Here is a 13,036-nt window from a genome sequence, read left to right as displayed (position 1 = left end):
TGGCATACACCAGGGTTGAGGAATTTCCTTTTGAGCAGCCTTCCAGGAGCTGCAAAGCAATGGTGGGGTGTAAAGGTAAAGGGGCCCCTGACCATTAGGTCCAGTCGTGGCCGACTCTGGGGTTGCGGCGCTCATCTCGCTTTATTGGCTGAGGGAGCCGGCGTACAGCTTCTGGGTCATGTGGCCAGCATGACTAAGCCACTTCTGTTGAACCAGAGCAGTGCACGGAAACACCGTTTCCCTTCCCGCTGGAGCAGTGCCTGTTTACTTGCACTTTGACGTGCTTTCGAACTGTTAGGTTGGCAGGAGCAGGGACCAAGCAACAGGAGCTCACCCTGTCGCGGGGATTCGAACCGCTGACCTTCTGATCAGCAAGTCCCAGGCTCTGTGGTTTAACCCACAGTGCCACCCGTGTCCCTTATGGTGGGGTGTGGTCAGAGGCAAAAATGGGAGTGTATACATCTTGCAGAAGGCCAGTTTCCACGGACACCAACACAAGCCTCTCTGTCCTCCACTCAGGCAAGCCCTATCAGAGTTCAGTGACACATTGCCACCAGTCAAAACAACTCAAGGAGACTATGAAGCAGGGGTCACAAGCTGTGTGGCCTGGGGAAGGTGGGTGTGGCTGGGGAGAGTTCCAGTAGGCGAACAGAGAGGCTTCGGGGGCCACATTTGGCCCCTGGATGTTCCCCACCCTTCTAGGGTTGCCATATGTCCTCTTTTTCCAGGACACATCCTCTTTTTCATGGGTAGAGTCGTCATAGCAGTCCATAGCTAAAAGTAGAAGTTGGCAAATGTGTCTTCTTCAAAATAATGGCAACCCCACAATTCCCCATTTGACCCTCTTTCCCATCTCTCCTTAGGGAGGACAATATGCGAAGGGAGGCAGGGCTCCTATATTTTCCATAGGTTTTGTCTAAATGTTTATATTCCTCCTTGGTTCCCTCAAGGCAGATTTGCAAAATAGGAATGAGACATCTAGATTACATAACATATTTTATATAATATTTTATATTATATACTATATTAATTTGTGATAATGGTGGCGCATTGTATGGTGGTAAGTGGCCGGGACTGACAAAGTTAAAGAGCTTTGGAGGATTAGATATGCACACTAATTTATACCTAATATATTTCTATGTTAAATATGAAAGGATATCTTGTTTGCAAAATAACAGTGTATACAATATATATAATTTCTTCTACAAGTCAAAGCCAGTACAACACAACATCTAATAATGCAACTGCAAAAGAACTTTGGATGAAACACGATGAACCAATATTAAATCAATCAAGAAAAGGGCTGGACAAGATTTTAGAAGAAACATTCTCGGGGAAGGGAATTCAAAAGGGGTCACTGTATAAAAGAGGGGTTGTTTACAGGTGCAACTTGGGGTGTGAGTGAGAGAGGGGGCGAAGGACCCAGCATATCTTTCTCCACACACAAAAATAAAAGTGAAGCAGCTTTGTCCTCCTTTGCTTCTGATTCCCCTTCTCTCTCTCTCTCCCTTTCCTGCTCTTAAAAAAAATAATCCAAAGACAGAAAGTAATTGGTCAACACATGACCCTTCATATAGGTCCAAATATATGAACTCTTACAGACTCAATATCCTTAAGACACATTTCAGCATTAGGGTCCAATAAAGAACATGACACAAAATAGTTCTCGCCAACATCCCCATCACCTTGGACCTACGCCATCATTTGCCACCAAGCCACATCCCACAGCAATCTGGTAGAAAGTTGGTGAAGGAGGGAGGGGGACCGTGAAAAGTGCATACTCACTCGTTTCTCTTCCTTCTAAGCACCTTTGCCGCCAGACTGTCCTCTTTCCCATTACCCGCGCCACGTCTAGCACTCAATCGGAGTCGGATCCGGCGGTACTTTTCCACCAATGCCATTCCTTCCGTCCCCCCGACTGATGCTTCCCTTTATTTATTCCGAAGCTCTCCGATGTAAAACAAGAATGCCACCTTTCTAAAATTGCTCCCATCCACCGAAGTAACATTTACAGGAGGCAATATTCTCCAAAGCTATGAAGCATGTCTTGCCCTAAATTACATTGCGGCGCCTGCTCGGAGCTCGCACATTTTTGAATATGAAAGCGCCCAAGGAATCCTTTCCCCTCGTTTCCATACAGAGAGTGCATTTACTGCTTGAAAACATTTCTTAACCTAGACACTGAAGTGCCAGCCTCGCAGACCTCATGCTAATCCTAGCCCGGGCGGCTGTTCTTGAGGGAAAGCATGCAAAAAATTGTAGCAGAGCATCAACTTTGACCCTTTTCGCTTAACACACGAGACTCCTAAATTCCAGAGGGAACGGCTGAACTCTGACCTGCTTAAAATTAGCTTTGTTTAGTGCCTTGTGTGGTGGTGACTCAACAGGCCAGATTTTGTTTTTTTTCTTCCAGAAGAAGAAAAGACTTTTCGTTGCCCCTGAAGATTTGGTGCAAAACGTCCAACGCAAATGGCAATGCAAGGATTACTTTCCTCAATCCAAGGCACTCTGGTTCAGCACTCTGTTGCTGACTGCATAACTTTAGGACAAGGGTAGCCCTCCAGATATTAAGGGATGCATTGGCTATTCCTGCTCTAAGGACTCTGCAAATGAAAAAGGCAGTCTTTTCTGTGGTTCTTCTCCAGCAGCTGCTATTCAGAGGTAGACTGCCACAGGACATGTAGGCTTCATTTAGCAAGTGCAATTTGTTGCTTGTTTGATTAAATTTTAACGACGATGATCGATCAAGGAATTGTGAGTAAAAAGAAAAGAAAAAAGCCAAGGCAGACTGAAAAGCCTGGAGAAATAAAAAGGCCTTCAAAAGGTTGAAGGATTTGGGTATGCTTAGCCTGGAAAAGAGGAGAATGAGAGGAGATACGATCGCCATCTTCAAATATCTCAAGGGCTGTCACATGGAAGATGAAGCAAGCTTGTTTTCTCCTGCTCTGGAAGGTAGGACCTGAACCAATGGCTTCCAGTTACAAGAAAGAGACTCCAATTAAATATCAGGAAGAACTTTCTGATAGTAAGAGCTGTTTGACAGAGGAACAGACTCCCACAAGAAGTGGTAGACTCTCCTTCCTTGGAGGTTTTTAAGCAGAGGTTGGGTGGCCGTCTGTCATGTATGCCAAAGCTGAGATACCTGCATTGCAGGGGGTTAGATGACCTTTGGTGTCCCTTCCTTCTCTACAATTCTATGATTCACCTGGCACCAATTAGCAGATGAGCCTCTCTGGGGAGGATATTCTACAACTTGGGAGGGATGTGTCTCTGAGAAGGTTCTCTCTTCTGTTCCCACCCATTGCACCTCACCCAGGGAGGTCTAGTTGGAGAATGCCCTGAACCCCTGGCCTACCTGGCGGCAAGTCAGAATATCAAGTCCAAATTTCAGGGGTCAATCCACACAAGCAAAGTTCACAGGTCAGGAAACACAGTCCAAGGTCAGACCAAGTAAGCCAAGTCCAGCAGTCAGGATACAAGTCCAGAGTCAAACCCAAAGCACAGTCCCACAGAGATCATGGAGCCTCCAAGCTGAGGTCCCTCAACATGGGCAGTTGAGCAGAAACAGTACCTCAGCTCTGCTTCCCTGTTGCACTTTGCCTGCTGATTGCAGCATCTGGGCTTGATGAGGCAGACGACCCTCACCTGTTCCATGCCTACTCCAGCTAAGGAATCAAACCTCTCCTCTCAGAGCTAGCGAGCCCCACCTAGCCAGCTAGGGAGCTGGGCTGTGGGCCCTTGCCTTCCTCTGCCTCCAGGAGCACCCCTTCTGCTGCTCCCTACACCTCAGAGCCCACCATTTTCAGGGAGACAGAGTCTGGCTCTGGTGATGGGTCCTGTGACTCTGATTCCTGTGCAGTGACCCCCATCCCATCACCATCCTCCCTCACCCTATGAGTACTTCCTTCCCCATCCCCTGCTTGCCCCAGTGTGTTCCAGTCCTGGTTCCACCCCTCGCCAGGATCCTCTTCCTCCTCTTTGTCATCCTGACAGTTCATGAGAGAGAAGGGCTGTCTAAGAATATCTTGGGATCAAGGTATGAAGAGAGATGGTCCTTCAGGAACCTGGTCCCAATCCATGAAGCATGAGCATTTGAACTCATCAGATGATTTGGATGCCCCATGGGAACTTAAGCCTACTAGTATTATAACATCATCATCATCATCAATTACAGTGGTACCTCAGGTTACAGACGCTTCGGGTTACAGATGCTTCAGGTTACAGACTCCGCTAACCCAGAAATAGTACCTTGGGTTAAGAACTTTGCTTCAGGATGAGATCAGAAATCGCATGGCAGCAACAGGAGGCCCCATTAGCTAAAGTGGTACCTCAGGTTAAGAACAGTTTCAGGTTAAGAACGGACCTCCAGAACGAATTAAGTTCTTAACCAGAGGTACCACTGTACTATTATTACAATTTAATAATCAGCATCACCATTTCAAAAAGCCGGTTAACCACCTGTTTCCGTTGTATTTTCACTAACACACTATGCCATGGCAGATCTGTGGGGAAATGCTGAGTCACGGAAACTCAAGAGGGAACTGAGCTAGAGGGCCTGAGGTGGGCCATCTCAGAGCCTGTCTTGAAAGTTCACCTTTAATTGAGGGAACCATTCGCATCCTCTATGGTGGCCTGGTGAAAAACAGGCTAGAGCTCTTGTACCTTTAGCAGCTGTGCTGCTGAGGGAATTTCAGCAGGCAGAGCTTGTCCTGCAAGTTACACCTGCTGAAAATTCCTCTTCTTCGTGGCATTCCTCTTCCAGAAGCCCTTCCCTCTTTTGCAGGTGGCTAGCCCTCCGAAACTGCTCTCCTTGAAGGAAATGGCATGGCCATCCTGTCAGTGTTTACTCAGCGGGAAATGCCACTGTACAGTGGTACCTTGGTTCTCAAACTTAATCCGTTCTGGCAGTCCGTTCCAAAACCAAAGCGTTCCAAAACCAAGGTGCGCTTTCCCATAGAAAGTAATGCAAAATGGATTAATCCGTTCCAGACTTCTTAAAACAACCCCTAATGCAGCAATTTAACATGAATTTTACTATCTAATGAGACCATTGATCCATAAAATGAAAGCAACAATCAATGTACTGTGCTATAAAATAAATAAGACAGTATTGTGTGTGATAAAAATTAAAATTATTATTTTTTCCTTACCTGCACTAATGATAGTCATTGTTTGGATGGGGAGCTTTTATCCATTTCCACGGTCACACAATCAATCAATCAGTAGCTGAACTGGGTTCCACACAGTCACAAAAGCAAATTAGCAGAAAAAGCTTCAAAAACAAAAACGCAAAATAAATAGCGAAAACAAAAGCGCTAAACTTAATCCGTTCCGAAAGTCCATTTGACTTCCGAAATGTTTGAAAACCAAGGGGCAGCTTCTGATTGGTGCAGGCACCCCAGAAACAATAGCCGACAGCTGCATCGGACGTTTGGCTTCTGAAAAACGTTGGGAAACTGGAACACTTACTTCCAGGTTTTTGGCATTTGGGAACCAAGGCTAGGACTGCAGCCTATGTTGTGAGTCCCTTCCTATATGGCAATACAATGAAAAATGTCTGCTTTCATTCTACCAAATTGTAGATGTTCTACTCAACGAGTATGCAAGCACTGGGGTGATTGACAACTTCATGGTAAGGCACCTGTTTTTCTAGAAGAAAAACACTGCGCAAACCTATTAGAAAACTTGCATTTACAGGTTCTTGTTGGGTTTTTCCTTCCACCTTGTCTCAGGCCTCACCTTTAAACAGCCATGTCATCCCCCACAGAATCATGGGAACTGTAGTTTGTTAAAGGTGCTGAGATTTGCTAGGAGACCCTTATTCCCCTTGCAGAACTACAGTGCCCAGAGTTCTCTGGAAAGAGGGACTGGCTGTTAAACCACTGAGGGGAATTAGGCAAAGTCTAATACAGTGGTTCCTCGGGTTACATATGCTTCAGGTTACAGACTATGTAACCAGAAATAGTGCTTCAGGTTAAGAACTTTGCTTCAGGATGAGAACAGAAATTGAGCTCTGGCGGCACGGCAGCAGCGGGAGGCCCCATTAGCTAAAGTGGTGCTTCAGGTTAAGAACAGTTTCAGGTTAAGAACGGACCTCCAGAACAAATTAAGTACTTAACCCGAGGTACCACTGTAGCTCTCAGCACCCCTGACAAACTACAGTTCCTAGAATTCTTTTGGGGAAGCCACAGCTGTTAAAAGCAGTATGATACCGTTTTAAATGCATAATGCAGATGGGCATCATTGTGCTCCCAGGATACCCTGAGGGTATTTTAGCCATGTTGGTTTTACGAAGACACCCCTGGATGGATCTTGTTATGGTTGACAGCATTTGGCTGCTCCCTCAGACAGAAAGAAATGCGAAGCCTGCCCAGAAAGGATTTAGCATTGCAATGCGCTTATTGCGAAATCCAGCAGTTAAGAAAGGCTTGTACATCTGAGATAAACATTTCATGATAAGCAGCATTCTTGGAGAGTGAACTATGTCATTGACTGTTCCACAGATAATTCTCAAGCCAAGACTGGCCTGAGCGTATCTGTCATATCAGGAGAAAGTAGCACATACTTCTGTGTGTTGCCTCCTTGGCGTTGGAGAGAGAGAGAGAGAGAGATCTCGAAGGTGTCCACACACACACACACACACACACACACACTTTAATCTGCTCTAGGATTGCAAAACGAATCTACAGAGTTGTTGTTTAAATAATCCACAAACCACCATGATGTATGATTTGCAAGTCATCGGCACTAGAAAGGCGGAGTCTGGTATATTTTCTAAAAAGAATGCAAATAAGATGGTTTGGATTTCCGGCCCCCAAGGCCCAGAGGAGCAAGTCTGGCTCTAGCCCTGCCCATATTGCTGCATACCATAACTATATCCTCTTGTTGTTGCTGTTTAGTTGTTTAGTCGTGTCCGACTCTTCGTGACCCCATGGACCAGAGCACGCCAGGCACTCCTGTCTTCCACTGCCTCCTGCAGTTTGGTCAAACTCATGCTGGTAGCTTCAAGAACACTGTCCAACCATCTCGTCCTCTGTCGTCCCCTTCTCCTTGAGCCCTCCATCTTTCCCAACATCAGGGTCTTTTCCAGGGAGTCTTCTCTTCTCATGAGGTGGCCAAAGAATTGGAGCCTCAGCTTCAGGATCTGTCCTTCCAGTGAGCACTCAGGGCTGATTTCCTTCAGAATGGATCGGTTTGATCTTCTTGCAGTCCATGGGACTCTCAAGAGCACCTCTTAGAACCTTCTTAGAATCATAGAATTGTTGGAAGGGACCCTTAGGATCATCTAGTTCAACCCCCTGCAATGCAGGAATTTGGAGCTATTCCATACGGGGATCAAACCTGCAATCTTGGCATTATCAACAATTAAAAAAAAAAGGAGTTGCCATTCAAGGAAAACACAATGGCAGCCACCAGCAACTTGCACTGTCCGTGTCAATGTTTATTAGCCACTGCCCAGAATTCAGCCCCACCATGCCAAGTTCATCTAAACGCCCCCATTTCCCTGCTCACGGGTGGGATAGGGAAATTGGTGGGTGAAATTCAGCACAGCTCAGCCCTAATACCTACCTACATATCTCTAGATACCGGTGTGGCATTCGCACAGGGCCCCTGGTCGTTCCACAGACTATTGACCCTGCACCACCATGGCTTATCTCTTCCACTGCTACCAACCAGGTTTCCCTGGTAATATATTCAGACTCAGTCAAGTTGTAACGTATTAACAAAGATTCCAGTTTATTGTGAACGCAAACAAGTTTTAAAAACTTTGAAACACTGTAATCCGATTCACACTCTCTGTCTCCCCTCTGTCTCTAACTCACTCTGACTCCTATGCCTCCCACCCACAAGAAACCCACCAAACTAACTGGCCAAACCCCTGTGTTGAGCCTTAAACACAGTTAGGCTCCACCCCTTTCTTATTGGTCAGCCTATTCAGTGGCGTAGCGTGGGTTGTCAGCACCCGGGGCAAGGCAAGTAATTTGCGCCCCCTAACCCGTAGATTTGCGCCTCCTAACCTGTGGATTTGCACCCCCTAACCCATGGATTTGCCCTAACCCCAGATGTTGCGCCCGGTGCGGCCGGCCCCCCTTGCACCCCCCACGCTATGCCACTGAGCCTATTAACCCTTTCTTTCTCTGTCCCAGTACGACATCTCCATAATGAGTGGGCAAATGCCACAACTGGTTTGGAATGTTTTCTTTGGGTCAAGCTGTGGTTTATTGCTATGTCTCCATTTTACAGACAGGAAACTGAGGCCGAGAGGAGCTCACTCTGCAAAGCCTTGGGCTAGAGAGAGACTGGACCCCCCAGGCTTCCAGCCCTGGTCTCTTGCGACTTAGATAGGGATGGGAGCAATCTGTTTGCCTACACACAAAATCTTCCAAATTCTTTTGACCAGTGGCTCGCAAAACTGTGCTGCGGCCAAGACAGATTAATTAAGCTGGGCTCCATCTGCACACTGAGCACACCTGAGCTCCTCATGTAGATGGCAAAGAGCCAGAGAAGACGGATAAAGGCATCTGTCATTTTTGGCTTGATATCCACAACAGCATTTAACAACTTACTTGTTATTATTCCAAGTACAGTGGTGCCTCGCAAGACGAAATTAATTCGTTCCACAAGTCTCTTCGTCTTGCGGTTTTTTCGTCTTGCGATGCACGGTTTCCCATAGGAATGCATTGAAAATCAATTAATGCGTTCCTAGGGAAACCCCCTTCAGACCAGGTCCGGGGACAGTCTGTCCCCGGACCTCTTCTGAAGGCTGGGGGGGGGGGACAAGGGCTTTTCTTCCCACCCCCAGCATTTTAAAAAACCCTGGGACAGCGGAGGACTTCTCCGCTGTCCCGGCGATCTTAAAATGCTGGCGGGCGGCATTTTAAAATCGCCCCGACAGCGGAGGACTTCTCCGCTGTCCGGGGCGATTTAAAAGCCCCTGGGAAGGCAGGCAGGGGGGACAAAGACTTTCGCCCCCTGCCCGCCTTCAGAAGGTGTTCCCGCCCCCCGCCCCGCTTCGGAACAGCGTTCCGAAGTGGGGCGGCTGGGGCAGGTCTTCCCGCCCCCCCTCCCCGCTTCGGAACAGCGTTCCGAAGTGGGGCGGCGGGGACAGGTGTCCCCGCCCCCCCTCCCCGCTTCAGAACAGCGTTCCGAAGTGGGGCGGCTGGGGCAGGTGATCCCGCCCCCCCCTCCCCGCTTCGGAACAGCGTTCCGAAGTGGGGCGGCTGGGGCAGGTGTCCCCGCCCCCCCTCCCCGCTTCGGAACAGCGTTCCGAAGTGGGGCGGCTGGGGCAGGTGATCCCGCCCCCCCCTCCCCGCTTCGGAACAGCGTTCCGAAGTGGGGCGGCTGGGGCAGGTCTTCCCGCCCCCCCTCCCCGCTTCGGAACAGCGTTCCGAAGTGGGGCGGCTGGGGCAGGTGTCCCCGCCCCCCCTCCCCGCTTCGGAACAGCGTTCCGAAGTGGGGCGGCTGGGGCAGGTGATCCCGCCCCCCCTCCCCGCTTCGGAACAGCGTTCCGAAGTGGGGCGGCTGGGGCAGGTCTTCCCGCCCCCCCTCCCCGCTTCGGAACAGCGTTCCGAAGTGGGGCGGCTGGGGCAGGTCTTCCCGCCCCCCCTCCCCGCTTCGGAACAGCGTTCCGAAGTGGGGCGGCTGGGGCAGGTCTTCCCGCCCCCCCTCCCCGCTTCGGAACAGCGTTCCGAAGTGGGGCAGCTGGGGCAGGTGATCCCGCCCCCCCCTTCGGAACAGCGTTTTAAAATGCTGGGGGTCGGGAGCGAAGCGCTGCCGACCCCAGCATTTTAAAATCTCCCCGTGTCCCGGGAAGGTTTTAAAATGCTGGGGGTCGGGAGCGCTTCCCTCCCGACCCCCAGCATTTTAAAATCTCCTCGGGACAGAGACTTCTCTGCTGTCCCTTGGAGATTTTAAAATGCTGGGGTCGGCAGTGAACGCTTCGCTCCCGACCCCCAGCATTTTACAACCTCCCCTGGACACGGGGAGATTTTAAAATGCTGGGGGTCGGGAGCGCTTCCCTCCCGACCCCCAGCATTTTAAAATCTCCTCGGGACAGAGACTTCTCTGCTGTCCCTTGGAGATTTTAAAATGCTGGGGGTCGGCAGCGCTTCCCTCCCGACCCCCAGCATTTTAAAATCTCCTCGGGACAGAGACTTCTCTGCTGTCCCTTGGAGATTTTAAAATGCTGGGGTCGGCAGCGAACGCTTCGCTCCCGACCCCCAGCATTTTAAAACCTCCCCTGGACACGGGGAGATTTTAAAATGCTGGGGGTCGGCAGCGCTTCCCTCCCGACCCCCAGCATTTTAAAATCTCCTCGGGACAGAGACTTCTCTGCTGTCCCTTGGAGATTTTAAAATGCTGGGGGTCGGCAGCGAACGCTTCGCTCCCGCCCGCCAGCATTTTAAGATCGCCCGGGGCAGGCGGGGGGAAGGCAGGCGGGGGGGAGCAAAGACTTTTGCCCCCCGCCGGCCTTCAGAAGAGGTCCTCTTCTGAAGGCCGGCTGTGGGCGAAAGTCTTTGCTCCCGACCGCCAGCATTTCCCTATGGGCTTTCGTCTTGCGATGCAAGCCCATTGGGAAATTCGTCTTGCGAAGCGCCTCCAAAACAGAAAACCCTTTCGTCTTGCGGGTTTTCCGTCTTGCGAGGCATTCGTCTTGCGGGGTACCACTGTATAAAAGTCTTTGTATTTATGAGATTCCCCAAAGACGGATTATTTCTCCCTATGTAACTCTGTGTGGTGTGTGTGTATGTATATCTATGTAAAGAAGTGATGAGGAATTTGTGACCATCCAGGTGTTACTGAACTACAGCTCCCATCATCCCTGACCATTGGTTATGCTGGCTGGGGCTGATGGGATTTGTAGTGCAACCGCATCTGGAGGGCCACATGTTCCCCAGGCCTGGTGTAAATGAAAGGGATATTGCTGTTCAAGTAGCAGACCTGTGTGTATGTACAGTGGTACCTCGGTTTTCGAATGTAATCCATTCCGGAAGACCGTTCGACTTCCGAAACTGAGGCACAAACCGAGGCACAAAGGGTGGTCAGTCAATTCAATAGAGAAAATTATGTAACACGGCAGATACACACAGCAGAAGCCATTCGACTTCTGAGGCGCGTTCGAAAACAGAAGCATTTACTTCCAGGCTTTCGGCGTTCGATAAACGAAACATTCGGCTTCCAAGATGCTAGAAAACCGAGGTACCACTGTATCATGATTCTGTGGGACCACAGGCGAAAATTGAGGGTGTGTTCCTGGGTGTAATTTTCTGCTTCCAAAGAATTCTAACCTTTTTCTTTTTAAAGCAAATGTTTAGACCTTATAGCTGTAAAGAGAATATCAGAAGCTGGAAGAATGACTCAATAATTATAATATATTGATTATACCTTGCCTTCTTCCCTGACAGAGACCGCAGGCAGTTTACAGACGAAACAAGAACAGTTAAAAACATAGAAAACATTTTTATATATATTCCATTAAAAACATACAACCATAACACAAACAGCATGACACAAGCCCCCTCATTAAAAGCAGTCAGTTTCCAAAAGCCTTTTGGAATAAAGTTTTCAACTTTCAACTGAAGGACAAGGAGGAAGTCACTTCTCTAAATCTTCTCCTGCCAAGTAATGTGTACATAAATGCATATACCAGGGCAATGTGTGCATAAAAGGCACGTGCTGGTGAAAACAGCACAGAAAAAGGTGTTACATTAGTGGAAATCGTTTTGCAAAAATGTGTATATTAGGCAAAATTGCATACAAACATGTGTATATTAGGATAAATTCACACTAAAACGCTGGTGAATTTTTACAAGCAGCTTAAGAAAAAATCCACAGAGAAATACCCATCCCATATTTTACATAAAGGTTGTGTCTTTCATGTGGAAAATGTCCTCAGAATGCATAGAGTTGGACAGGACATTGTGCAACAGAATGAGATGCTATGCAATGGGATGGAAGAAAACCTATGATCAATTGCCAACAAGACCAAAACCGGATGAAATCAGCTGCTCAGGCCATCCCTCAGCTTTTTATGGCTTGGAACTAATAACCATTATCATCTGCTAATTTCTGCCAGCCAAACGACTGTCCAAGGGGATATCTCAGGGCTGATTCAGATTTGGCAAGCTTACAGGTCTGCACACACACACACACACACACACACACACCAGGGTATTTCGTGTTGTATGCCCCCTCTTCACCCTTTATGACTCCTACCTGCAGGAATTTGGCAACACCTTTGCCACTACAAAGCACAAAGTAGCTCTGAAGACGTGGTAACTTTACATAGGAAAACTCCTTCAAACAAAAGAAATCCTGGCCGATAAGAGGGAGAGGCAGGGAGAGGGAGAGAATGTCCTAATAAATCACAGACATTTGTAGTACTGCACAAGTGCATTCTCACTTAGTTCAAGAGAAAACAAATTGTTTCATACGCTGGCATTGTATGTAACATTACAACCGTGAAAGGAGAGGTATTTATTGCTCCAGTCTATCTGAACAGCATTGTCACAGAAGGCGCTTTCCTAACAGGCACAGGTGGTCGTTGCCTTCTACGTCCTCAAAGTTGGTGTCTGAGAACAGCTGGAGGGGGTGGGAAACCTTTGCGGGTCAGGGGCCACTTTCCATTCTGGAAAACCTTCTGGGGGCCCACATGTGACTGGTGGGCAGAGCCAGTAAAAAGGAGGAGGAGATAGTTGGCTAGATTCTACACAAACTTCCACACCCCTCTCTTTCCTCCATCCTGGGCAAGCTCTGTTATATATTAATATATATCCTTTTAGTTTATTGCCTGCCTTTCACCCTAAGGTCCCAGAGCAGGTTACAACAATTCAAAACACAACATCGAACCCAGTTTTGAAATAACATCCACTAAAAAGTTTCGACGATTGCTTGCATTGCACTTCGCTTTCAAATCTTTCTGCATTATCCCTCCTAAATGCCATTTTCTAAAAATATATCATTTCTCTGCTCATATCCAAAGGTATCGTTCAGTTAAAACAGTAAGGCTTCCATCAGCAGAACAGGGAGGTTGCAA

General features: G+C 48.3%; 1 protein-coding gene across 3 annotated transcripts in view; it reads right to left on the bottom strand.

The window, feature by feature from the left end:
- The window catches only part of SOX5 (SRY-box transcription factor 5), a 771,121-nt gene that overhangs the window by 746,733 nt on the left and 11,352 nt on the right, over positions 1–13,036 (bottom strand). Inside the window, exon 1 of one of the 3 annotated variants that reach the window (XM_028746004.2) lies at positions 1,786–2,195. The exons of the other annotated variants lie outside the window; for them this stretch is intronic. The gene's annotated coding sequence lies outside the window, so the exon portion shown is untranslated. Of the gene's footprint in view, positions 1–1,785; positions 2,196–13,036 lie in introns of those variants that run through there. 3 annotated transcript variants of the gene reach the window in all.

This window comes from Podarcis muralis, chromosome 10 (assembly GCF_964188315.1).
Source record: "Podarcis muralis chromosome 10, rPodMur119.hap1.1, whole genome shotgun sequence".
Taxonomy (NCBI): Eukaryota; Metazoa; Chordata; class Lepidosauria; order Squamata; family Lacertidae; genus Podarcis; species Podarcis muralis.
Note: the sequence above shows the minus strand (reverse complement) of the source record. Positions and strands in the feature narration are given on the sequence as shown.